This window comes from Ranitomeya imitator, chromosome 5 (assembly GCF_032444005.1).
Source record: "Ranitomeya imitator isolate aRanImi1 chromosome 5, aRanImi1.pri, whole genome shotgun sequence".
Taxonomy (NCBI): Eukaryota; Metazoa; Chordata; class Amphibia; order Anura; family Dendrobatidae; genus Ranitomeya; species Ranitomeya imitator.
The window spans coordinates 451506523-451530525 of NC_091286.1; the positions used below are offsets into that span (position 1 = coordinate 451506523).

The 24003-nt window shown below is 42.7% G+C and overlaps 2 protein-coding genes across 4 annotated transcripts in view; one reads left to right on the top strand and one right to left on the bottom strand.

Moving 5' to 3' along the window:
- The window catches only part of MCF2L2 (MCF.2 cell line derived transforming sequence-like 2), a 516938-nt gene that overhangs the window by 228938 nt on the left and 263997 nt on the right, over window positions 1-24003 (top strand). The window lies entirely within an intron of this gene.
- Window positions 1-24003, bottom strand: part of B3GNT5 (UDP-GlcNAc:betaGal beta-1,3-N-acetylglucosaminyltransferase 5) — a 115268-nt gene that overhangs the window by 15590 nt on the left and 75675 nt on the right. The window contains exon 2 of one of the 3 annotated variants that reach the window (XM_069727239.1): window positions 6630-6765. The exons of the other annotated variants lie outside the window; for them this stretch is intronic. The gene's annotated coding sequence lies outside the window, so the exon portion shown is untranslated. The remainder of the gene's footprint in view (window positions 1-6629; window positions 6766-24003) is intronic. 3 annotated transcript variants of the gene reach the window in all.

A 24003-nucleotide genomic window follows, 5' to 3' on the forward strand; every position in this document is an offset into this window, starting at 1 on the left:
GGTTCGCTCATCTCTACAAATTAGTGCTCTCCTTGCTTGGGATGCCATGTCGTGGTAGGTTTTTAGTTGGGCTATATTCCTTCTATTTTTGGATAACGAATTGAACAGTGCTTCTTGAGATGTTCAGAGATTGGGCTTTTTTTTTAAATTTATTTTATAACCTAACCCTGCTTTGCTTTTTCTCCACAACTTTATCACTGACCTGTCTGGTTTATTTCTTGTTTTTCATGATGTGGTTTGATCCCTGATATTGTCTGAGGCCTTCATAGAACAGCTGTAATTATACTGGGGAGGTGGACTCAATTTACTAATTATGTGACTTTTGAAGGCAGTTGTTGAACCAGGAATGTATTTAGTTTCATTAGGACTACATCGTGCGGAATAGAGATGCACATGAAATTTTCAGATTTATAATTTTTCAAATATAACCAGAAAACCATGTATCATTTCCTTTGCACTTCATACATTCTTGTTACTTTATGTTGGTATATCATATAAAATCCCAATAAATATACATTTAAGTTCGTGGGTATAACATGAAAAATCTGGAAAATATTATGGGGTATGAATACTATCCCAAGGCCATATACGACAGGGGTAAGACTAATGGTGAGGCATATACCACTTTGCGCCATACCCAATTCATTAACTCCTTCACGCGATATGACATACAGTTACATTATATGTTGTGTCCTTACCTGTCATGCGGGCTCGCATGGCGAGCCTGCATATTTTCCAGCAGATGATGGCTGATTTAATCAACCATCTGCCTCTTAACAGCCGTGGGTGGAGCGAAGCTGAGCTGTTACTTCTCCGACAGTGGCATTTAACACGCTTCCGCATGGGAGGAGTATCATTCCACGTGCCAATCGACACACCCGTGATGACCATGGGTTTCCATGACAGCTGGGGGTCTGCTGAAAACCCCCATATCTGTCATTACGATACTCCTGTAAGCGTTTAGCTGGCGTTAATAGGATTTCGTGATTTTAGCTATACATAGCAGCACTATGCATCAGCACTGCTATGTATATTACAAGCAGTTTGTCCCCTGGACGCTGCGATCATCTAACAAATACAGTAAAAAGTGAGAAAAAAGTTTAAAAAAAAAAAAAAAAAAAATACAAAACTTCAAATCACCCCCCTTTTGCCCTATTAAAAATACATATATTTGGTATCTCTGTTTTCAGAAAAGTCTGATCTATCAATATATAGTGATCCGATAAATCCAATAACCGATAAATGGCATGAGAATAACAAATTAAAACTACAAACTTATAACTTTTTGTCAACCACAACAATGCAATAAGATATAATAAGCAAACATCGCATCTACCCAAAAATGGTTTCAGCCAAAACTTCAGCTTAGAGCGGAAAAAATAAGCTCTTATGTGGCCCCATATCACCAAATTAAAAAGGTTACATGTTGGAAAATGACAAAAAAATTCTACAAATTTCCAATTTTTTTTTCCAAAACTTGAAAGAAAAAACCCCCCAAAAAACCTATTTGTTTTATCTCTGCTTAAATCGTACTGACCTGGAGAATCATATTCCTAGGTCATTTTTACCGTATAGTGACCATGGGAAATTAAAAATATTGTGGAATTACATTTTTTTTTTTTTTTTTTGCCATTTCAACGCACTTAGAATTTTTTCCTTCTTTCCAGTGGATCATGTGTGAAAATGAATGGTGTCATTTAACAGTACAACTCGTCCAGCAAAAAACAAGCCCTCGTACGGCTAGCTGAATGGAAAAATAAAAGTTATGACTCTTGGAAGAAGGGGTGGAAGAAGGGGAGGAAAAAACTAAAAGAAAACCTTGAAAATAGCCCAAAAATGAAGGGCTTAAGAGGCACGAGTCTAAATTAATGAAAAGCCTCGCATTCCATTCCACCCTCTCAACACTAGCATGAAAAAAAAAGCTAGTTTTGGTGAAACGGGGACGGGACTTATTTCTTCTAGTAGACTAAATGGTTCCATATACACTACACTAATGTCAGCAGAACCTGCAGGTATCAAACGTTTCTAGCACAAATATAGAAATGGAAGCCATGGACAATTTATTGTTGGGCGAGATATCGATCCAGCATATCTGAATTTGGACGGACGATCTTTTTATTCTCACAGAGATAGGCCGGCCTCACACTAGCGTGTTTTACGGACGTAAGAGAGGTGCTGAAAATACGGATTGCTTATGGTACAATGCTTCTCTATGCCCCAGCTCCTATCTGCCGTATTTTACTGATCCGTATTATACGGTGTTCTACGGCCGTAGAAAATCGCAGCATGCTGCGTTTGTCACCGTATTGCGCCAAAAATACACCAATGAAAGTCTATGGAGGCCAGAAAAATACGGATTACACACGGACCAGCAAGTGTGACTTGCGAGGAATATGCAGCGGTGTTCTATAGAAAAGCCGGCAATTCAGTGCGGTGTACAGTAAAATCACACTGACAGGTTAGAATAGAATAGCTAAAATAAATGTCTACACACAGTATAGGGGTATATGGGTATATATACCTGGGAACTTTTCAGAATATTTTCCAACGCTCGAGTTCATATGAGGACATCCAGCAGAAGGCGCATCACTGCAACTGAAGGTAACTACAGGTCATTGACCTACATTCCATTAATTCGCTGGGGTTTTACTGGCAGGAGCACAGCTGCATTAGCAGGCTCCTGCTTGTAAAATTAGTTAACCCGTTCAGATGGATTTACATTGTTGGACGTGACAGAACGGAAGGTATTGCATATTGTTGTTTTTTTACAGAACGAGGGCCTTCAGGTGGATTACCAGTATATTAAAATATTACAACAACCTGTGTATTTATTTCATTAAAATACTTTGTAATAATGTGTGTGCGTGTGTGTGTGTTTTTTAACCATTTCATACTATTGGATTAATAATGGATAGGTGTCATAATTGACGCCTCTCCATTATTAATCTGGCTTAATGTCACCCTTCAATATCAAGGTGACATTAACCCTTCATTACCCCATATCCCACCGCTACACGGGAATGGGAAGAGAGGGGGGCAATAACCTTGGACCCTCTCCAGGCTATTAATATCTGCCCTCAGTCACTGGCTTTACCATTCTGGCGGAGAAAATTGCGCGGGAGCCCACGCCAATTTTTCCTGAGATTTAACCCTTTAAATTAATAGAGCGCCCAAATTTTGCACATACACACTACTAACAGTAGTGTGGAATATGCAAAAAAAAAAAAGAAAAGGGATATGAGATGGTTTACTGTATGTAGACCATGTCTCACACCATGTCGGGTTTGGAAAGGAGATAGCAAAAGCCGGCAATTGAATTACCGGCTTTTAAGCTATCTAGCGCTGTATGAGATATACACATACACACAGTATGTATGTTTTTACGATTTTTCGAGAACAGGGATCCATTGTATGTCCGTTTGTCGGTTTTGCAAGCCTGCGCGAAAATCTCGCAGTACGGATGCCATACGGATTACATACGGAGGATGCCATGCGCAACATACGCTGACACACCCTGCCTACGGATGAGATACGGACCACTATTTTGGGGACTTTTCTGCGTATTACGGCCGTAAATTACGGACCGTATTTTTATACGCTGAGTGTGAGGCCGGCCATAAGCTGTTCCCAGAGATGTCTGGTGGTTGCCCTCCACTAAAAAAAAACCAAGAGCCTTCATGTGTATGTGAGGATAACCTGTTTCCCAGAGATGTCTGGTGGTGCCCTCCACTAAAAAAAAACAAACAAGAGCCTTCATGTGTGAGAGCCGGCCACAATATGCCATGTGTATGGCGGCCTTTACTCGGACCCTGTTTGTATAAAAGTTCTCAGTATAATCTAATCTCTGAGAAGAATATTTGAGAATAGAGGGGAAGGAGGTTGTAACGGGGTCTAACAAGCTGGGTTACCTCTTTCAGTACCACCCCGTGTTTCAGGAGGTCCACGCTGCTTTTGCTGGATTCTGAATGAAGGATGCTGGCTGGAATTCCTTGGTTACGTGAGAGCATATAAAAGCTGACTGCTACCCCACGTATTTCCAGTCTAAAAGTTCACACTTTATTTTCAGCACACAGAATATATAACAGATACAGAAAACAGGCGACTAGGAAAACAGGCCAGACATACATTACAATAGCCGCAGGGAGCCGGAGCCTGCCGCTATTTACTGTGGGAATTACAAAGGTGGGGGGAGGTCAGAAAGAGAATATCCTGTCCAGGGGCGCAGCCTGTGGACTGATGCATTTCACATGGAAACTATTATACATACATATACTGCATAACATTCTTGGTGCTGGGGGGTTCTGTAACAGAGATGATCCTACTACTACTCCCTACTATAAGGCTCTTCTCTTCTATAAGGCTATATATTTCTTTTTTGGTATTACTATTATAATATGAGTTATGTATAAAGATTAACATGCAAATCTGATATAAAGGGAACCTGTCACTTGGTTCCTTGAGCTTTTTAGAGAAAACTATACGTGGCTGCAGTTTTTAAACAATAGGCAATTTTTTTCTATAGCACATTCCCTTTAAGGGTATGTTCACACGTTCCTGATTTCCATCCTTTTTTTTTCAGGACTGTTTTTTAAAAAACTGCAGCTCTTGGCAGAAAACGCAGGTCCTTTTTTTGGTCCTTTTTTTGTCCTTTTTTGATGCGTTTTTTTGATCCTTTTTTTGATCCTTTTTTTTATGCAGTTTTTAAAATGGCTGAAAATACCCTACCCCTAACCGTACCCCTACCCCTAACCCTACCCCTATTCTAACCTTAGTGAAAAAAAAAATTCTTAATTTTTTTTTATTGTCCCTACCTATGGGGGTGACAAAGGGGGGGGGGGGTGTCATTTACTATTTTTTTTTATTTTGATCACTGAGATATAACCTATCTCAGTGATCAAAATGGCCGGCAGATTCGGCGCCCAGGGAGATGGCGGCGCCCAGGGAGAAGACGGCCGGACGGACACCGGGACGCCGGGTAAGTATAAGGGGGGGAGATTAGGGCACGGGGGGGGCATCGGAGCACTGGGGGGGGGGGGGGCAGCCACACTCCGCCCACGCACTTCCGCCCGCTTCCCCGCACTTCCTGCTGCAGCGGTTCGGCACCACAAACCGCAGTAAAACCCGCAGATATTTTTTTCATCTGCGGGTTTTACTGCGGGTTTGACCTCACAATGGAGGTCAATGGGTGCAGAACCGCTGCGGCTCTGAAAAAAGAAGTGACATGGTACTTCTTTTTTCCCGCAGCTATTCAGCGCGGTTTTTTTTTTGATTTTCCGCATTGTGGGCACAGCAGTTCCTGTTTTCCATAGGGTACAATGTAATGTACCCTGCATGGAAAACAGCTGCGGACCCGCAGCGGGAAAATCGCGGCAATTCCGCATGAAAAAAAGGATCGTGTGAACATGGCCTAAGTCTAAAACCATAAACCCCTTCAAGTTCACAGAAATTATATTTTCTTGTCTGAAATTTGTATAATTGTACAGGATGTGGAACTAAGAATAGCTTCACACAACACTGAAGGATCGTTCTGCTTCCATAACCTTCAAAAGGTGGTCTAGCCACTGAAAAAAAAAAAAACACACACACTTAAAAGGCCTTAAAATAAATGAAATAAATCATACACACTTTATTGATCCCCCGCTATGCCCGTTCCAATACTGCGCAGGTCCGTTCCAGCCTTTTCACTTCCTGTCACATGTTAGTCAAAAGCAATGAATTAACTTGATCCCAGCATTTGGCTGTAGTGGACACTGGTCTGTTTCCGAGAAAAAAAAAAACATGGGGCGGTACAACCAGTGAAATCAATATATTGTTAAGCATCTGTATATTATACTTTGGTGAGCATTTAATTTTACATTGTATGCCAGGTTTCTAGATAAAATGTGCCACTAATTTCATTTTAATAGTACAAAGTGTTTCTTTGCAACTTTGGTAAATGAAGGGAGAAGTAACCATGGTCTTTGAAGGAGATGCAATTTACACCAGATTTATAATGTAGAATTTGGAGAAAGTGGCACAAATATTGGCAGCAATCAATACTTTTTTAGATTTCATTTTCTCAATATTTTACAGATAAATGATGCCGGTTTATTAAACAGTGGTGATCGACCTTCCTTCTTCAACACTGATGCAACACAGTAGCAACGAAATATGTATTTTAGACATAATTAGACATACGTATGTATTTTAGCTTGGTATCCGTGAATGGAAACAATTTAGGTATTATTGCATATTCTCAAGTTCTAAAATATTCTTATATGTCTGACTTCAGATTAGTGGGGTTCAGACACCTGGCACCTTCACTGGTCAGCCATTGATCGCTCCAGGGGTGGCCAGATTTAAGAACCATACAGACAGATTTGCCACTGCCCCGCCACATTGTTTAGGGACTGCTCTCAGGTACCACAAATCAGCTCCCATTCATTTGAATGACCTAAACAGTCCCGGACTGGCCATTTGCCCATGAGGGGAGGTAGTTGGTGGCTGCTCCCACTCCTTTTACAGGCTACAGACAGCAATCAGCAGTGTGCACAAGGCCCTGCTGTGGAGCCTGACAGGCCATCAGGATATTCGGTGGCTGCTCCAGTGTCTTAACCCCTTAATGACAGCCAATAGGTCTTTTTACTGACCTGAGATACGAGAGATTAGCCTCCCCATACAGGTGACAATCCAGCAGCTGTCGGCTGTACACTATAGATAACAACTTGCTGTATCAGCCACGATCAGTGCTTCTCCGTCCATATCTGTTTAACCCCTTAGTTGCTGCTGTCAAAAGTGACATCAAATAAATGGTTAATAGATTGTGGTGGCTTCCGCTTTAATCTAATTGGTAATGAAAACTTGCAGGAAAAAGAAAAGCACAGATAGGGTCGTATCGCACGATTTACAAGTGTTGTATTAACAAAGCTGCTCACCTGATCATAGTGTAACGATAGCGTGTATATGCCAGCTGCCGCACATCCACGGGCCGACACGCGACCAAAACAGGAATGATATGGAGGAAGATTTGTGGATTATGTCCGCGCTGCCAACCAATTCAAAGCCAGACGGAGTGAAGGAATTAAAAAAAAAAAAATTTAATAAATCACCATTAATTCCTTCACTACGTCTGGCTTTGAATTGGTTAGCAGCGTGGCTTTAGGCTATGTGCACACGTACGAAAAGAGGTGCAGAATTTTCTGCACAAAATCCGCATCTCCTGGCAGAATCCGCAGCCGTGGATTTGCCATGGTTTTTATGCAGAATTGCTGCGGATTTTGTGCGGATTTTCTGCTGTTTTTGCCACTGCGGAGTTTTAACATGGAGGGGTGCAAAAACGCTGCAGATCCGCACAATAGTGACATGCACTTTGAAATCTGCAGCAATTCCGCACTGATTTTTCTGCAAAGCTTTTTTTTTCAATTGATTAACATTATACTGTACATCACAGTGCTCGTCTGCAGCGTTTCTGCGCGGAAAAATCCGCTGCTGATCCGCAGCAAATCCGCACCGTGTGCACATAGCCTTAATCTAAATGACACACCGAGATCATGATTGTGTGGTCCTGATGTTTGCCATGGCAGCTCATGGCCAAATAGCGGCCTTAGAGTCTCCCGGCTATAGCGGTCTGTTCAGAAGTTAGTGACATTTAGGTGGTAAACAAACACTTTTTCATTCCTGCTATACCAATTTGCATTTATTCCTGAATATCAAAATTGCATATTAAACAATAAACTACCTGCCAGCAGTTTTCAATATGTCGGGGAGTGCCGATTTTAAAATGGTATCACGTTTGGGGGGTTTCCAGTATACAGAACCCCCAAAGTCACTTCAAAACTGGATAGGTCCCTAAAAAAAATTGTTTTTTATAAATTGAAAATGAAAAATTACTGCTATATTTTTAAACCTCCTAAAATGCTAACAAAATAAATTAGCGTTTTAAAAACAGTGTTGATGTAAAGCAGACATGAGGAAAATGCTATTTATTAATGTTTTTCTGTGGTATGACCATCTGGATTAAAGGGAGAATCAGTCAAATTTTGAAAACTATAGGTAAACATAATACCCCGGCCCATTCTCCTATACCTAGGGTGGGCAACACTTCATCAAATATACAAACATACTGACCATTTGGATATTAAGCCAAATGAAATCAAGAAGTGTCCTTAACTCTTTACTTAAAAAAAAATTAACCTTTATTTACATATATAAAAACACAATACATTCAACAATAAGATAGTTCTCTACACCAATAACAAATAGTTCTTAGATGTCAGCTGTAAATTGTACATACAGCAATTAAAGGTACATTGTTTGGGAATAAAACAACTCTGTTATCCTAGATAACAGATAAGTACTGGTATCTGTTATCCTAGAAATAACTGCCCCCAAAAAAACCCTATTGGCACCCCAGGAAGAAGCACAACGCGAAACGCGCGTCGGGCAGTAGAAGGTTCAGCGTATCACTCGCATCACGTTTAGGAAGCTGTACTTCTACTAAGGTAATATGCAGTGATTGGGATTGGCATATGACCGTTCGTCGTATGGCATTATCCATGATAGAGGGTGCAGTGGTATATGAATGGATTCAGCTATGGATTCACTTGTAGAATTGAGCTTGTTACACACACATGCATTATCTGATGAAAGCCGTAGAATGGAGTGGATCCTGTGGTGTAGTGGATTTGCCACATATTTATAGGATTGTGTTACAGTTTGCACATAGCCATACCCTGTACACACACTCTCACCTTAGCCTTACCATATGCTCCTTGTTTTGGATATTTTGAAGAGGTTTTTTTTGGGCAGTTATTTCTAGGATAACAGATTTTTGTATAGCCTGTGTTTGGCTATTGAGTGGAATAGGAATGCCCTTTATATTACTGATCAGTAACGTATAATGAGTATATGAGTAGCAGAGAGTTGTTTTATTCCCAAACAATGTACCTTTAATTGCTGTATGTACAATTTCCAGCTGACCTCTCAGGGTATGTGTCCACGTTCAGGATTGCATCAGGATTTGGTCAGGATTTTTCATCAGTATTTGTAAGCCAAAACCAGGAGTGGAACAATTAGAGGAAAAGTATAATAGAAACATATGCTCCACTTTTGCATTTATCACCCACTCCTGGTTTTGGCTTACAAATACTGATGAAAAATCCTGACCAAATCCTGATGCAATCCTGAACGTGGACACATACCCGAAGAACTATTTGTTATTGGTGTAGAGGCACTATCTTATTGTTGAATGTATTGTGTTTTTATATATGTAAATAAAGGTTCATTTTTTTAAGTAAAGAGTTAAGGACATGTCTTGATTTCATTTGGCTTAATAACCAAATGGTCAGGATGTTTGTATATTTGATGAAGTGTAGTGGCACTATCTTATTGTTGAATGTATTGTTTTTATATATGTAAGTAAAAGGTTATTTTTTTAAGTAAAGAGTTAAGGACACTTCTTGATTTCATTTGGCTTAATAACCAAATGGTCAGTATGTTTGTAAATTTTGAAAACTCCATTTTTTTTACATTGTCAAGTTTGATTTTTTTTTTTATAAATAAAAACACAACAAATCAAACTAAATTTAGCATCATAAATTAAAAATGTGCCACGAAAAAAGTCTCAAAATCAATGGGATTTGTTGAAGTGTTCCAAAGTTATCACCACATAAAGTGACACTTGTCAGAATTTAAAAAATTGGCCTCGTCACTAAGGAGTTAAGTTCCAAGGGATTTCTGAGTCTGGAGCCCCTGCTTTTCGTTAGTGCAGTGATTGTTTTGCACAGGATCATTGGATTCATAGCTATTCATAATATGTAACTGACATGTTTCTAATGGCGTTTGTCCAGTAATTATTGTGTTTGTGCGTGTGTGGTGCGAGCGCTGTGCTTATTAAATTGTAAGCAAAAATAGCAGCTGAAAAACTGAAAGAGCGCCACTCACCAGTGGTATGTGAAGATGCAGCGCTATATTGTGGTCGTCACATAAGAGGAGACCGAGGTAAATGACTTACCACTTTATGGATGGAAAATTTACATGAAAAACGGATGTCTGAAGGAGGTTTAAGTGTTCGTGTACTGCTACCACTTTTAAAAAAAAGCTGGGGGGGGTCATTTTTTTATAGCTTTGTGTTTTTTTTTGCTTTGCCAAGAATGCTGCAGTCAAACTTCAGCTCTCCAAAACTACCTGGGTTTTTCTTAACAGGCTTCAGCAGTGATGTCGTGATGACTACACTGCATGTGATCCATTACTTTGCTCAGTGGTCTCGCGCTGTCTGCCTAGTCATGACCACTGATCCCAGGAATTCGTAACAGTGGGCACGTGCTGTGTAGTCAGTCCATCAAACACAGGAGTACTGATGGAAAGGTAGTGCTGGACATGGGGATGACAAGTGTTGACGCATTTGCTATTATCTATATCTGCAAGCCAAGGGGCAAATACAAATGAATCCTGGACAACCTGTTCAAGTAGTGTCATGACAAAGTAAGGCAAAGTTCACCAAACCTAGCATTCACGCTGCGATTTTTCCTTTATGGGTGGTGGCGACAAACATGACTGGCCCACTTACATGCTATGTCCCGAGGCTCAGTTTTAGTCCCTGGTCCTGGACCCAAAGATTACATTTAGGCTTCAAAAATGCATACGGTAATACATTCCAGATATAAGCTCATAAGAAAAATGGAACTCTGATTTTCCCATGCTGTTTTCTTTACAAATTTCATGAATCCCACCTTCCATTTGCAGCCTATATTCTGACTACAGAAGTCTGTGTTAAAACATTCAAAGAACAAAGCCACCCGCCATATCACAGCATAAAAATACGAAAACATTCTTCTGAAGTAATTTAATGGCAAAAAAACAATGTAGTAGCAGAAGCAAGAACAGAGATACATTGTTTTCAAGGGTAATCAGACCTGCAATGATTATCCTTAGGCTATGTGCACATGATGCGGATTTGCTGCGGATCCGCCCTGTGATGTACAGTACAATGTTATTCAATGGGGAAAAAAAAAGCTGTGCAGATGGTGCAGAAAAATCAGTGTGGAATTGCTGCGGATTTCAAAGAAGTGCATGTCACTTTTGTGCGGATCTGCAGCGTTTCTGCACCCCTCCATGTTAAAATTCCGCACAAAATCCACATCAATTCCGCATAAAAACCGCACAAAAAATCCGCGGCAAATCCACGGCTGCGGATTCTGCCAGGAGATGCGGATTTTGTGCAGAAAATTCTGCACCTCTTTTTCTACGTGTGCACATATCCTTACTCTGTCTCAAATGTAACTGAATAGTTTGAAAACCTGTGTAGTATAGGCAGAGGCAAATCTGAATATACAGTAACTGGAGCCAGGACAAATATTCCGTTGTCCCGTCCTGTGCACAGCTTAAGGGCAAGTCCAGGTGGGACGGTCAAGCCTCCGTCCTAGTGCAGCTGCAGAAGGTTGTTTTTGTTTGTTTTTTGTAATTGATGGTTAGTCTGCGTTCATACATGGCAGTCATGTTGCGATTTATTTCCCATAATAAAGCCACAATATTGTGTGACTGAGAAAAAAAAAAAGGCAAAAAAAGGCTGACAGCACCAACTATACCAACAAAAACAGTAATGACAATACCAACAGCGGTGACAATACCAATACAGGCAGTGTCAATAACATCAGCAAAACCAACTTTTACAAACAATATAGCCAGATCTGAATGAGTTCTATTTTTGGCAGGAGATAGAACTAGCAACATTAGCGGTGCCCATTATAGTTAGTATGAGGCCATGTACCCACCATTAGCTTTTGGGGATTTTTTGATATTGCAGATTTTCTGCACCTATTAAGTAAATTAAGTTCCGTGCGTTTTTTCATTGCGTTTAAGTGCGTTGTTTTAACGTGCATTTTGCAAATCACCTTTTTTTATATAGGAATCCTGTAAGGAAAAAAAAAATACACAAAACTCAACTGTACTCACAAGATAAATTGACACAAGGTTGATCTGACACATGCACCTCAAGTCAGTTTATGCTGACTATAAAAAGAGCACATTGGGCATCAGATTTCTAGAACTCCCATCCACTTTGCTAGAACTGTAGTTTTGAGGCAGTTAACATACACAGCATCAAAAACTCATTGTGGGCACACAGCCTTAGTCCAGGGGATGTGAATGATAAAAAATACCCCACAAAATAAAAAACATCATTACCCACATGTTAAATCACCCTGCCACTCTAACACGGACCCTTTAGTTTTTGTATGGCACAAAACAGCTGAGGCGAGCGATTATCAGTAGTGGTCAGGATGGAAGTGTTTGGCAACAAAGATTGGGGAGGACAACCGGAGCATCAGTGCTAAAGGGCCGATTCTAACAGAGTAACGGTAATTTTTTTTTTACTCCTTTAAGGGCTGAGCAATTTTTTTTTTTTTAAAGCACTTTCATTTTTTTCTCCCCTTCTTCAACGAGCCGTAACTTTACCTATTTTTTTGCTGACAGCCATATGAGGTCTCATTTTATTGTAAGACAATTTGTATTTTCGAATGAAACCATCCATTTTATAATGCAATGTACTGGAAACCTGGAAATAATATTTAAAGGGAACCTGTCACCCGTTTTTTTCAGATTGAGATATAAATACTGTTAAATAGGGCCTGCGCTGTGCGTTACTATAGTGTATGTAGTGTACCCCGATTCCCCACCTATGCTGCGCAATACATTACCAAAGTCGCCGTTTTCGCCTGTCAATCAGGCTGGTCTGGTCAGGTGGGCGGTGACATTGCTCTTTTCTTCCCCAGCTTTCCGTTGGTGGCGTAGTGGTGTGCGCATGTCGCAGTGACGATTCCACTGCGCGCACGTGAAGAAGCAGAGCGCGATCTGCGCTATTACCCCCTGTCATCTGTGGGGGCGGCCATCTTCCTGGGGCCGCGCGTGCGCAGATGGAGTGCTCTGCTGCATGGGGCTTCAGGAAAATGGCCGCGGGATGCCGCGCGTGCGCATAAGAGATCGCGGCGGCCATTTTCCCAAAGCCGAGTTTGCCGAGTTTGGGAGCAGCTACTACAGCAATCACTTGTGGACTCCTGTGTCTGCAGTGCCCCTTGCTTGCTGCACATGCCCTTCCGACCCTGTCCCCCATCCAGTTACACCCGTGAGGATAGGTCTTATGAAAAATCTTGTATCCTACAGATGCTCTAGTTTTACATAAGATAAGGTATGAAAAACCTGGAGACTTACATGTTTATGTTCTCACTCATATTATACACACACAGTACTGTGCAAAAGTTTTAAAGGGAACCTGTCACCCTCAACATCAAAGATGAGCTAAACCCACCGGCATCAGGGGGCTTATCTACAGCATTCTGGAATGCTGTAGATAAGCCCCCGATGTATACTAAAAGATGAGAAAAAGAGGATATATTATAGTCACCCAGGGGCGGCCCCGGTCCGGTCCGGCACCTCCTATCTTTATCAGATGACGTCCTCTTCTGGTATTCACGCTGCGGCTCCGGCGTACTTTGTCTGACCTGTTGAGGGCAGAGCAAAGTATTGCAGTGTGCCGGGCCTCTCTGATCTTTCCCGGCACCTGCGCACTGCAGTACTTTGCTCTGCCCTCATCAGGTCAGACAAAGTACGCCTGCGCTGGAACCGGAGTGTGAAGACCAGTAGAGGACGTCATCCTATGAAGATGGGAGGCCTCGGACCGCGACGCCCATCGGATCGGACCGCCCGCGTGAGTATAATCTAACCTCTTATTCTCATCTTTCAGGATACATCGGGGGGCTTATCTACAGCATTCCAGAATGCTGTAGATAAGCCCCTGATGCCGGTGGGCTTAGCTCACCCTCGATTTTGGGGGTGACAGGTTCCCTTTAAGCAGCTGGGGAAAGAATGCTTTCAAAAACAGTGGCAATAGTGTATTTTCTAAATTAACAAGATTCAAAGCGAATGCACAAAAGAGCTCTAAAGCACATGAATATTTGGTGTGAATGGGCATGGTTTCCTAAATAGCATGAATTCTAGGTACACTTGACGTTTTTGAAGGAACTCTGCAGGGAGGTTGATCCAAATATCTTGAAGAACAGATCTTCTGAAGCTGCCGTCACACTAGCAGTATTTGGTCAGTATTTTACATCAGTACCTGTAAGCCAAAACCAGGAGTGGAACAATTAGAGGAAAAGTATAAAGGTACCGTCACATTTAGCAACGCTCCAGCGATAAAGACAACGATCCGACCTAAACTAGATCGCTGGAGCGTCGCTGTTAGGTCGCTGTAGAGATGTCAAACACAGCAACTCCCGAACGATGCAGGAGCGATCCAGTGACGTACTTATCGTTCTCGCTGGTTGTTAGCTCCGTGAAAAAACACTGCAGGCATCGTTGCTTTTGCTAAAAGAAAACCCTAAACATAAATGCCCTCTCGGCCAACAGGGGGCGTACCTCTAGGCCTGAACATATAAACCTAAAAAACACAAAGCACCAGACCTACAGATAGAGCCCCGATCCACGGGATCATGAGGGGAGAGGTAATGAACCCGGGTCTGTGCATACAAAATAGAGGTACTCCAGAAGTATGCTAGTATAATTTTATTAAAGTATAAATATACAAAACAGGTAATAATAAAGAATCATACGATAGAGACAAAAACGGGTATTCAAGAGGAACAGCTAAAAAAATGGCATGTGAAAGATGGAATCACACAATGCTAAAGACAGCAAGGAAAAATATATAGAGCACCCTACTCTGACTGCAGACAAATGGATAAGGGAAAATGCTCTGGGGTAATGCTCCTGAATGTGCACATGATGTAAACAGTGAGCGAACCCCTGTGTCAATGCCCTGAAATGTGATAGTAAACAGGGGGTGTATAACAAGGTACGAGCAACGTAGTTATAGATACAATAGGTAAACTGGAGATTATATGCTGTTACCTTGAGACATGACGGCAGTGGATTGCCAGGTGCTGCAGGCAGAGAAGGGGAACCTCAACGCGCGTTTCACCTGAATGTCTTAGTCAGGAGGCGGTCATTAAAAGAGGGGCTGGGGTTTAAGTAGGAGGATGGGAGAGCTAGTGGTCCAATCGGCGCACAAGCCGGGATGATGTGAATAACCACGGGCCGCCGGGTGAGCCGCGCGTCACGAAACATGGGCGGGAGGACAATCGTCATCTCCGCCCATCCCCATGGCAACGCGGCCAACCCACAATGCCGCCCGGGAGATCACAGCGCATGCCCGGGGTGCGCGCAGACCAGAAGCCGGGAGGGAGGAGAAGAGGTGAAGCGCCGGGTAAATGTAAACTGCGAGAGCGTGCGGGGGTAGCGGTGAACCAAACCGCTGATATATCTAGTGAGTGCTCACCCTCGGCAATGACGCAGAGAGGGTGGAAGTTAAACCGTAGTCCCGCCCCTCTACATGGTAGTACCGGCAGTGGGCACCCACACTACAGAAAATAATGGGTAAACATATACATAATGCATCAGATGTATGCGGGGCTGGCACATTAAGTGTCAGCTGCAAAAAGGGGGTTGTCAAAGCGAATAAAAGTCAGGGAATAGCTGAATCGTTGTTATAAAAATAATAAATATTATAAAGCAAAATAAATGGCTCTACGAATATCAAGAGGAAGGGAGCCCCTATCAGTTGGAGGAAAAGTATAAAGGTACCGTCACATTTAGCAACACTCCAGCGATAAAGACAACGATCCGACCTAAACTAGATCGCTGTAGAGATGTCAAACACAGCAACTCCAGAACGATGCAGGAGCGATCCAGTGACGTACTTATCGTTCTCGCTGGTTGTTAGCTCCGTGAAAAAACATTGCAGGCATCGTTGCTTTTGCTGTCAAACATGACGAATCACGTCGACCTGATGAGCAAATAAAGTTCTGGACTTTCAGCTCAGACCAGCGATGTCACAGCAGGATCCTGATCGCTGCTGCGTGTCAAACACAACGAGATCGCTATCCAGGACGCTGCAACGTCACGGATTGTTGTCGTTCTCGTTGTAAAGTTGCTCAGTGTGAAGGTACCTTAACAGAAACACGTCACCACTCCTGCATTTATCACCCACTCCTGGTTTTGGCTTACAAATACTGATGTAAAATACTGACCAAACACTGCTAGTGTGACGGCAGCCTGAAGAGGCAGGCTTGAGCTAACTTTTCTGTCTCTTTGTAATCTCACACAGACTGGTTGATGTTGAGATCAGAGGCCAAATCATCACTTTCAGGACCTTTTTTTCTTGGTAGCAATTTTTGCACAGTATCTACATTAGTCTAATTTACAAGATGAGAGATCAGATTTTCTTGTAGGGGCTGTCCACCATCCGAGGACACTGAGCTTGTGATGAAAAGCATTTCACGGGACAGCTCACACAATGCTTCTGTCCTGTTGTCTGGATAGGATCCTGGCCGGACAGTTGCTGAGTATTTAGTTCTTGTACACCCCTTTGTTTTAGATGAGTGCTCAGCATTTCTGCGTGGTCAGGTACGCCGTTCTCTTTGTGTCGCACATCCACATTACAACTGCTGCATGCACATTTTGTGGGAGGAATTTCCAGGCCTAGCTGGATTGAACTATTATAAATACATTTTGCTCAGCAATTTACTTCCCTCCTTTTGATGTGTGCTCTGATTTACTAGATAAATCCCTCCTGAAACGTTCCAGTTTTTAAAAGCTAAAACCACAAACCAATTTTAAATTTGCTAATTACCATGAAAAACAAAATTATGCTGTTCTTGTTTTTAGATCATGAAAATAGCCATACATATACACAGAAGAGTGTATATTGAAAGTAATTGAATGCATCAATTCTATATCGGGACATTAAAAAACACACACATTTTTATTCCAGGAAATGATTGAAATTGTATTATTGCTGTGCTCTTCTGCAACTTCCTTAAGCTAAGTAGAACGATATATATTATTGTGGGAAAAGAGTCAGTATAATTTGTTTTTTTTATTCATTGAAATCCCTGGTGTTTGTACGTATGTCCGGTGGGCGGTCCTATTATTGACTGAAAGCTATGTGTGCATACATGGTCACACAGGGAAGACTGCCAGTCACTGAATAGGACCATTTGCTGGACTCCTTCAATAAATAAAATACAAGGTTTACTAAAACCTTTCCCACAAAAATGTATATAATCAATCTGATCAGCTTCTCCTGCTCTATATTAGATACCATTTTCAGCATGACATGCTCTTTAAAAAGAGACACAAAGACCTTCCAATTTTATAATGATTCCTGCCTGGTGATGAACACCTAGGTCCTGCTGCCATTCATTCATGTAACATATGGATAGGTCATATTGGCCAGAGTGTTGGTGATGCATACTGATGCTACTCACAAAATTAGAATATCATCTAAAAGTTAATTTATTTCAGATCAATACAAAAGTGAAACTCGTATATTATATAGAGTCATTACAAACAGAGTGATCTATTTGAAGTGTTTATTTCTGTTAGGCTATGAGCACACGTTGTGGATTAGCCTCTGGAATTTTTTGTGCGGATTCTGCATCTCTTGCAGGTGCGGATTTGATGCGTTTTTAATGCGGATTTCTTGCATTTTTACCCCTGCGGATTTCTATAAATGGACTGGGTACAAAAATGCTGCAGATCCGCACAAAAGTAGTGACATGCTACTTCTTTTAATCCGCAGCATTTCCGCGCGGAATTTTCAGCACAGCATTTTTTTCCATTGATTTACCGAAGGATCCACTGGTTTGAAGTTATGCATTCCCATTTGTGGTGAAAATATTTCAGTCTTCCACCCACTGGGATTTCATTACTGATGGTATCTACCACGTCTGGATGTTTCGGGATTACTAAATAAGGCACCTTTCTATTTTGTTTCCCAGCGATCCTTTTGTGGCTCATACGGCTTTTTCCTGTTAAACGGCCGTCTTCTAAACGCTCTCCTATAAGAAGGAAGAAACTGTTTAGGAAATCCCTTCCTTCTTTCTCCTGCTTTATTGAGTAGGTCATCCAGAACTTTTCCAAACAGGAACTCACCCTGGCTCGGGATTGAACATAGTCTGGATTTTGACTGTACATCCCCCTTCCATCCTTTCAGCCAGAGGGCTCGACGAGCCCCGTTGACCAGACCTGCTGACCTCGCTGCCAGACGGAGAATCCGCTGAAGCGTCTGCTAAAAATTCCGCAGCATTTCTGTTCAGTGGAACTGTCTGGAGAATTTTTTCCCTTGTGATCTTGCCTTTCACCTGTTGCTCCAGCTTGTCTACCCAAACTAAGTGACCTAGCTGTGCATGTGCCTGATATGGCCGGTTTAAAGGCCCCCGTGTTCGTCTCTCAAGATCTTTTAAGGAGAGCTTCAGTCTTACGATCTAGTAAGATTTCTGCGTCTTCTACCGAGAGGGAAGATTGCCTTGAGGTGGATGCTACCGCCACATCCACCTTATGGACTTTAGACCACACTGCTAATTCCTCATCACTAAAAGGGTAACGCCTTTTGGAAGATGATGGGAGAAACCCTTTGCCCTGTTTGTCCCATTCTTTTTTGACAAGGTTTTTAATAGGGCAAATGACTGGGAAGGCACGCCGTTTTTTCTGGCCTAGTCCTGCAAACATGATATCCTGAGCCGACCTGACCTCCTTAGTATCTGGACACCCCATAGTGTTCCTAACGGATTTTATAAGGTTGTCTATACTGGCGACTGGAAAATATGCTCCGCCTTCGTCCTCAGAAGAGCTGGGAGATGATCCTGAGGTATTGGAGGATCGGATTAGGCCCTCTTCAGACTCTGAACTGGAGACGGGGAAAGGCGCTTACTTCCATGTTTCTTTAGGGATTTTGATCCCAGAGACTGGATCTCCTGCCTTATTATGGCTCTGATATTGGTGGTCGTAACAGCCGCCTCATCTTGTAAGGTCTGATTTATACAGCTTTGACACAACCTTTTAAGATACATGTCGGGCAGGGAAAGCATACACAGGGCACACTGCCTATGCTTAGATTTACTGGTCTTCTTAGCCTAAGGGGAGAGGCAGAGAAGGAAGGGATCAGCTTATAGGTAGAGGATCATAAACACTCACCCAGTGAAGCTATCATCATCATATCGGTTTTGGAGGTGGAGACGCTGTGTGGGGTCTAAGTAGATCTGCATCTCTACTCCTTGCTTTACTTCTCATGTGAGTGTCAGATCCTTAAATGGAACGACCACTCCTTTTTGCCGATGATTTTACATAGTAACATAGTTAGTAAGGCCGAAAAAAGACATTTGTCCATCCAGTTCAGCCTATATTCCATCATAATAAATCCCCAGATCTACGTCCTTCTACAGAACCTATTAATTGTATGATACAATATTGTTCTGCTCCAGGAAGACATCCAGGCCTCTCTTGAACCCCTCGACTGAGTTCGCCATTTTGAGCCCTTAGCGCTGCTTTTGTCAGCGCTATCATGCTCCACAGCTGGTGGATGCTCATCATGCGCCGGGGACAGCATACTGAGCGATTAACTCTGTGCCCCGGCCTGCCATTTGAATTGTGCGGTCATCTGCAGCGCGCCACCCGCCACGAACCGGAAGTGCTCCGACCACTTCCGATTCAATGAAGCAGCGCAGACTTACCCGCGCGACGCAGCCGCCGCCTCCTAGCAGCGCACTCCACCGCTGGTAACCGGAAGATCGGCCCACACACATGCCTCCTCCATAGGCCGGGCTTTGTCGCCCGGAACCTGCCGGATGGTGACCAGACGAGGGGGGAGGCTGCATGCAGTGGCTCCCCCGCCGCTGCTGCTGATGCTGCAGCCATCGAGAGAACCACACAGGCGGGTGCACAGGCTCAGGTAATCTGGAGGTGCTCCAACCACCTCCATCTGTAGGAATCCCGGGATTTCCGATAGGAACAGGAAACCAACTGAGGAGGCGAGGGGGACCGCCCTTTTTATCTCTGTAGGTTTCCTGCTCCTATGGGCGGGTCCCTCTCTCAAGTGGGTGCTGTCGTGGCGAAGGGTAAAATATTCATAGTTTATTTTTTATGGTAGTCCACAATGTGATTCTTGCCATGAAAAACTCTTGTGTCTATAGTATAAACCCATATTTAAAGTATCTGCTATTTTGCAATATCAGGATCACATACTGTAGAGCAGTCGGGTGCCGTTTGTGATTATTGTTTCAATCAAAAGCCAGGAGTAATAATACTAGAGAAAGGAAAACCATTAAAGACTCTTCTCTTTGAATACAAGTGTGTGAACAAGTCCTAAGAGTATATGCACACATTCTTGTCCACTGCGGATTTTTCCGCAGCAGATTTGATAAATCTGCAGGGCAAAAGCGCTGCGTTTTTGCTGCAGATTTACCGCGGTTTTCAATGTGGTTTTACCACTGCGGTTTTCCATAGGAGCAGCTGTAAAACCGCTGCAGATTCCACACAAAGAAGTGACATGCTGCGGAATGTAAACCGCTGCGTTTCGGCGCGTTTTTTTCTGCAGCATGTGCACAGCGTTTTTGGTTTCCTACAGGTTTACATTGAACTGTAAAGTCATGGGAAACTGCTGCGGATCCGCAGCTGCAGAAATGCTGCGGATATGCAGCATTTTCCGCATCGTGTGCACATACCCCTAAAGGGAATCTGTCAGCAGATTTTTGTTAAATCATTGGAGAACAGCACAATATAGAGAAAAAGACCCTGAATCCAATGAGTATTGGGTGCAGCAGTTCGGCTATAATCACAGTTGTTTAGACTTAACAATGAAGCAGAGGTGAGAAAGCTTCCCACCCCCTTAACCAGGCTCTACAATATATACAATGTATATAGACAGTGAGCTGCTTATCACAGACGGTGGTGGAGTTGGACCAGGAGGCACAGTGCTGCCGTGTCCATGCTAAAATTATTATTGCAAGTAAACAAAACCACTGCTCTTGATAAGAGGCATCTTTATCTGCGTTTTAACCGCTACAGCATGAGTTGTTCAGATTACATATCAAATACCAGCTGACAGACTCCCTTTAAAATGGACTAATCTCAGCAAGTTATCGTCTACCCACATGTTAGGCGATATTTGGTGAGGGTCCAACCAGCGAGACCCGCTGACCAGTTCCCAGAATAGGGCTCTAAAATGCAGTGCCAGCATGGAGCCAATTATCCATTTATTGCTCATGGGTCTGCCAGAGTTAGAGTACATCTCTAAAATGTCCTGCTACAATGAAGTAGCGGCCACTCATGCATGCCACTGCTCCCTCCATTCATTGTCTAGGGGACTGCTGGCAATAGCCAAGTACAACAGTCACTGATTCATTCTTACAGAGCTTTTTAGAGACATCCCTGTTTGATAGTATGTACTGAGCCATAATATTATGCATTTTTATACACAGCTGACATAGGAACCCAATACAGTCATATAGGTCTCAGCTTTCCTAGAATTTTTTTTCCTGAAGGACAAATTGTCACAATCTCCCTATGTATAGAAGTATTACGCCCTAAACATGGTTTCTAAAACAGAATAGCTCATAGCCTAACACTAGCCGCAGGGATTCTATGTGCACACGTTGCGGATTTTGCTGCGGGTCTGCAGCAGTTTACCATGAGTTTACAGTACAACATAAACCTATGGGAAACCGAAAACACTGTGCCCATGCTGCTGAAAAAAACCCGCGGAAACGCAACGGTTTATATTCCGCAGCATGTCAATTCTTTGTGCGGAATCCGCAGTGGTTTTACACCTGCTCCATAATAGAAAACCACAGGTGTAAAACCACAGTGGAATCCGCAGTTAAAACGCAGTGTCCTTTACCTGCGGATTTCTAAAATCCGCTGCGGAAAAATCCACAGAGGTCCATTCTACGTGTGCACATAGCCTAAAGCTGTAGGGCTTTCTGCTAGCCACCATAGGCTTTGGCAGGCAGTGCTGATGTACACTTGTGTTTGTAACGGATCCAGTATGTGGGGAAAAAAAAAAAAGAAAACAATTGGATCTTATACAAATGGAGCAAACACGGATCGGATGCGCACTTTGGTTTTCGTTTTGCACCCCTTTTGTAGCGTTTGTACTAGAGGTGTGTCTGAACACTCCTATTGGTCTGTGCATGTGCAGAACTTAAAAACAGATCTAATAAAGAATGACGTAATAGATGAAATGCGTTATGTTTTTTACAGATTTCAATGGTAAAGAAACAAAGAATAGAAAAGAACCCAAATAGATCAAACTATTTTTTTTTGTTTTTGGCTCAAAAAAAAAGTTGAGCAGACTGTTTTTTTTGATCCTACTTAAAAACAGATTGCGGTCAAATGGAAAATATTTTAGGACATCTGTCCCCATTCATATTAATGTATCTTGTACTAAATCATTTTTATCGTTTCCATTTCTAACCATCCCAAAATGGATACAACAATGGAAATAACTACTAGAGAAGTTAATATAGCTTAACAGTCTTAAGCAGCTTCATTTGAAAAAGAGACTCGCTTCCCTCCTCACCTTTATTTGATGTATTCATTGTTTGTTCAACCACCATGTATAATCTACGCTCTTCGCAATTCACTTAGCAACTAACTAGCCAAATGACAGGTTTTTCCAGGTAAAGCAGCATAGTTATTACAGAAGCTTTCTCCACGCTTCTGGTTAGATAGTATTTTAAATTATTCAAGAAAAAAGACAAATGTGGTCTGCTGGCTTTGCTCCATGGGACTATGGACACCTAGCAGGCAGCATCCAAATGACATGGTTTTTTACAAGATGAATACACTGCTCAAAAAAATAAAGAGAACACTAAGGGTATGTGTCCACTTTCAGGATGGCCGGCGGTATCGTCGCAGCGGCTTTGCCGCTCTGCATTAAGCCCCGCCCCCTTCTGGGACGCGATGATGCCGGATGTGTTCACAGCACACATCCGGCATCATCGCACCCATCGCATAGGGCCCTGTGCTATATCTTGCGGCGACGCAGCGTTGCCGCAAGATATACGGACATGCTGCGATCTGAAAAGACGCGCAGCATGTCCGGAGTCGCAGGGCCGCCGCGTGCGTGTTACCACGCATAGTGGAGACGGGATTTCATTAAATCCCCTCCACTATGCTGTAACATCTGGACGCTGCGTGTCTGATGCTGCGGCTCTATGCAGCGTCAGACACGCAGCGTTTTCTGCACGTGGAAACATACCTTAAGGGTATGTTTCCACGGTCAGGATTTGCTCAGGATTTGACGCAGGTAAAATCTGCACCAAATCTACACCTAAGGTCACTGGCAGGTCACCTGCGTTTTTGATGCATTTTTCATGCGTTTTTTTATGCGGATTTGTGTACGTTTTTATAAAGCTAAATAAAGATCTACCAAAAAAAAAGAAAAAAAAAAAAAAAAAAGAATTGTGATGTAATTTCGTGTCCAACCTCTTCATTTACATACTCTATTGAAGAATAATGTTTACACACAGACTGATAGATAGCTAGATATGGGATAGATAGATAGATAGATAATAGATACCGTAGATATATTTATAGATAGAGCTATCGTATTTATCTATCGATAGCTAGATAGATATATCGATAGATAATACCAAGCCCGATGTTTAGTAATAAGTATAGTAAAGTGGTACATAAAGGGTTAGGCCGGGATTACACATGCTCGGACGAGTCTCGCATCTTAAAGGGCCACCGTCACCCCCTCCAGCCGTTATAAACTAAAAGAGCCACCTCGTGCAGCAGTAATGCTGCATTCTAACAAGGTGGCTCTTTTAGTTTTTGGTTCATGTATTCCGAAAATAAAGCATTTTGAAACTTATCCAAAATACCTGTCTTTGTCCATGGAGGCGGGTCCTCACTCCCCAGTTGAACTGCTACTCTGCCGTCACTCAAATCTTCAGGGGCTTTCGGCGCCGCCCCCTCCGTGCTGTTTTCGCTTCAAATCCGGCGCCTGCGCTGTGTACTACTGTGTGGGGCAGGCGCAGTAAGCTCTGGCCGTCTGACATCACAGCCAGGCTTGCAGACTGCGCCTGTGCGGGCATTGCGGCCACCCACCTTGGGAATCCCAGCCCCGCAGTGTGTTATGCATTATGCACAGTGCGGGGCTGGGATTCCTGGGCATCCGCACTGCGTGTG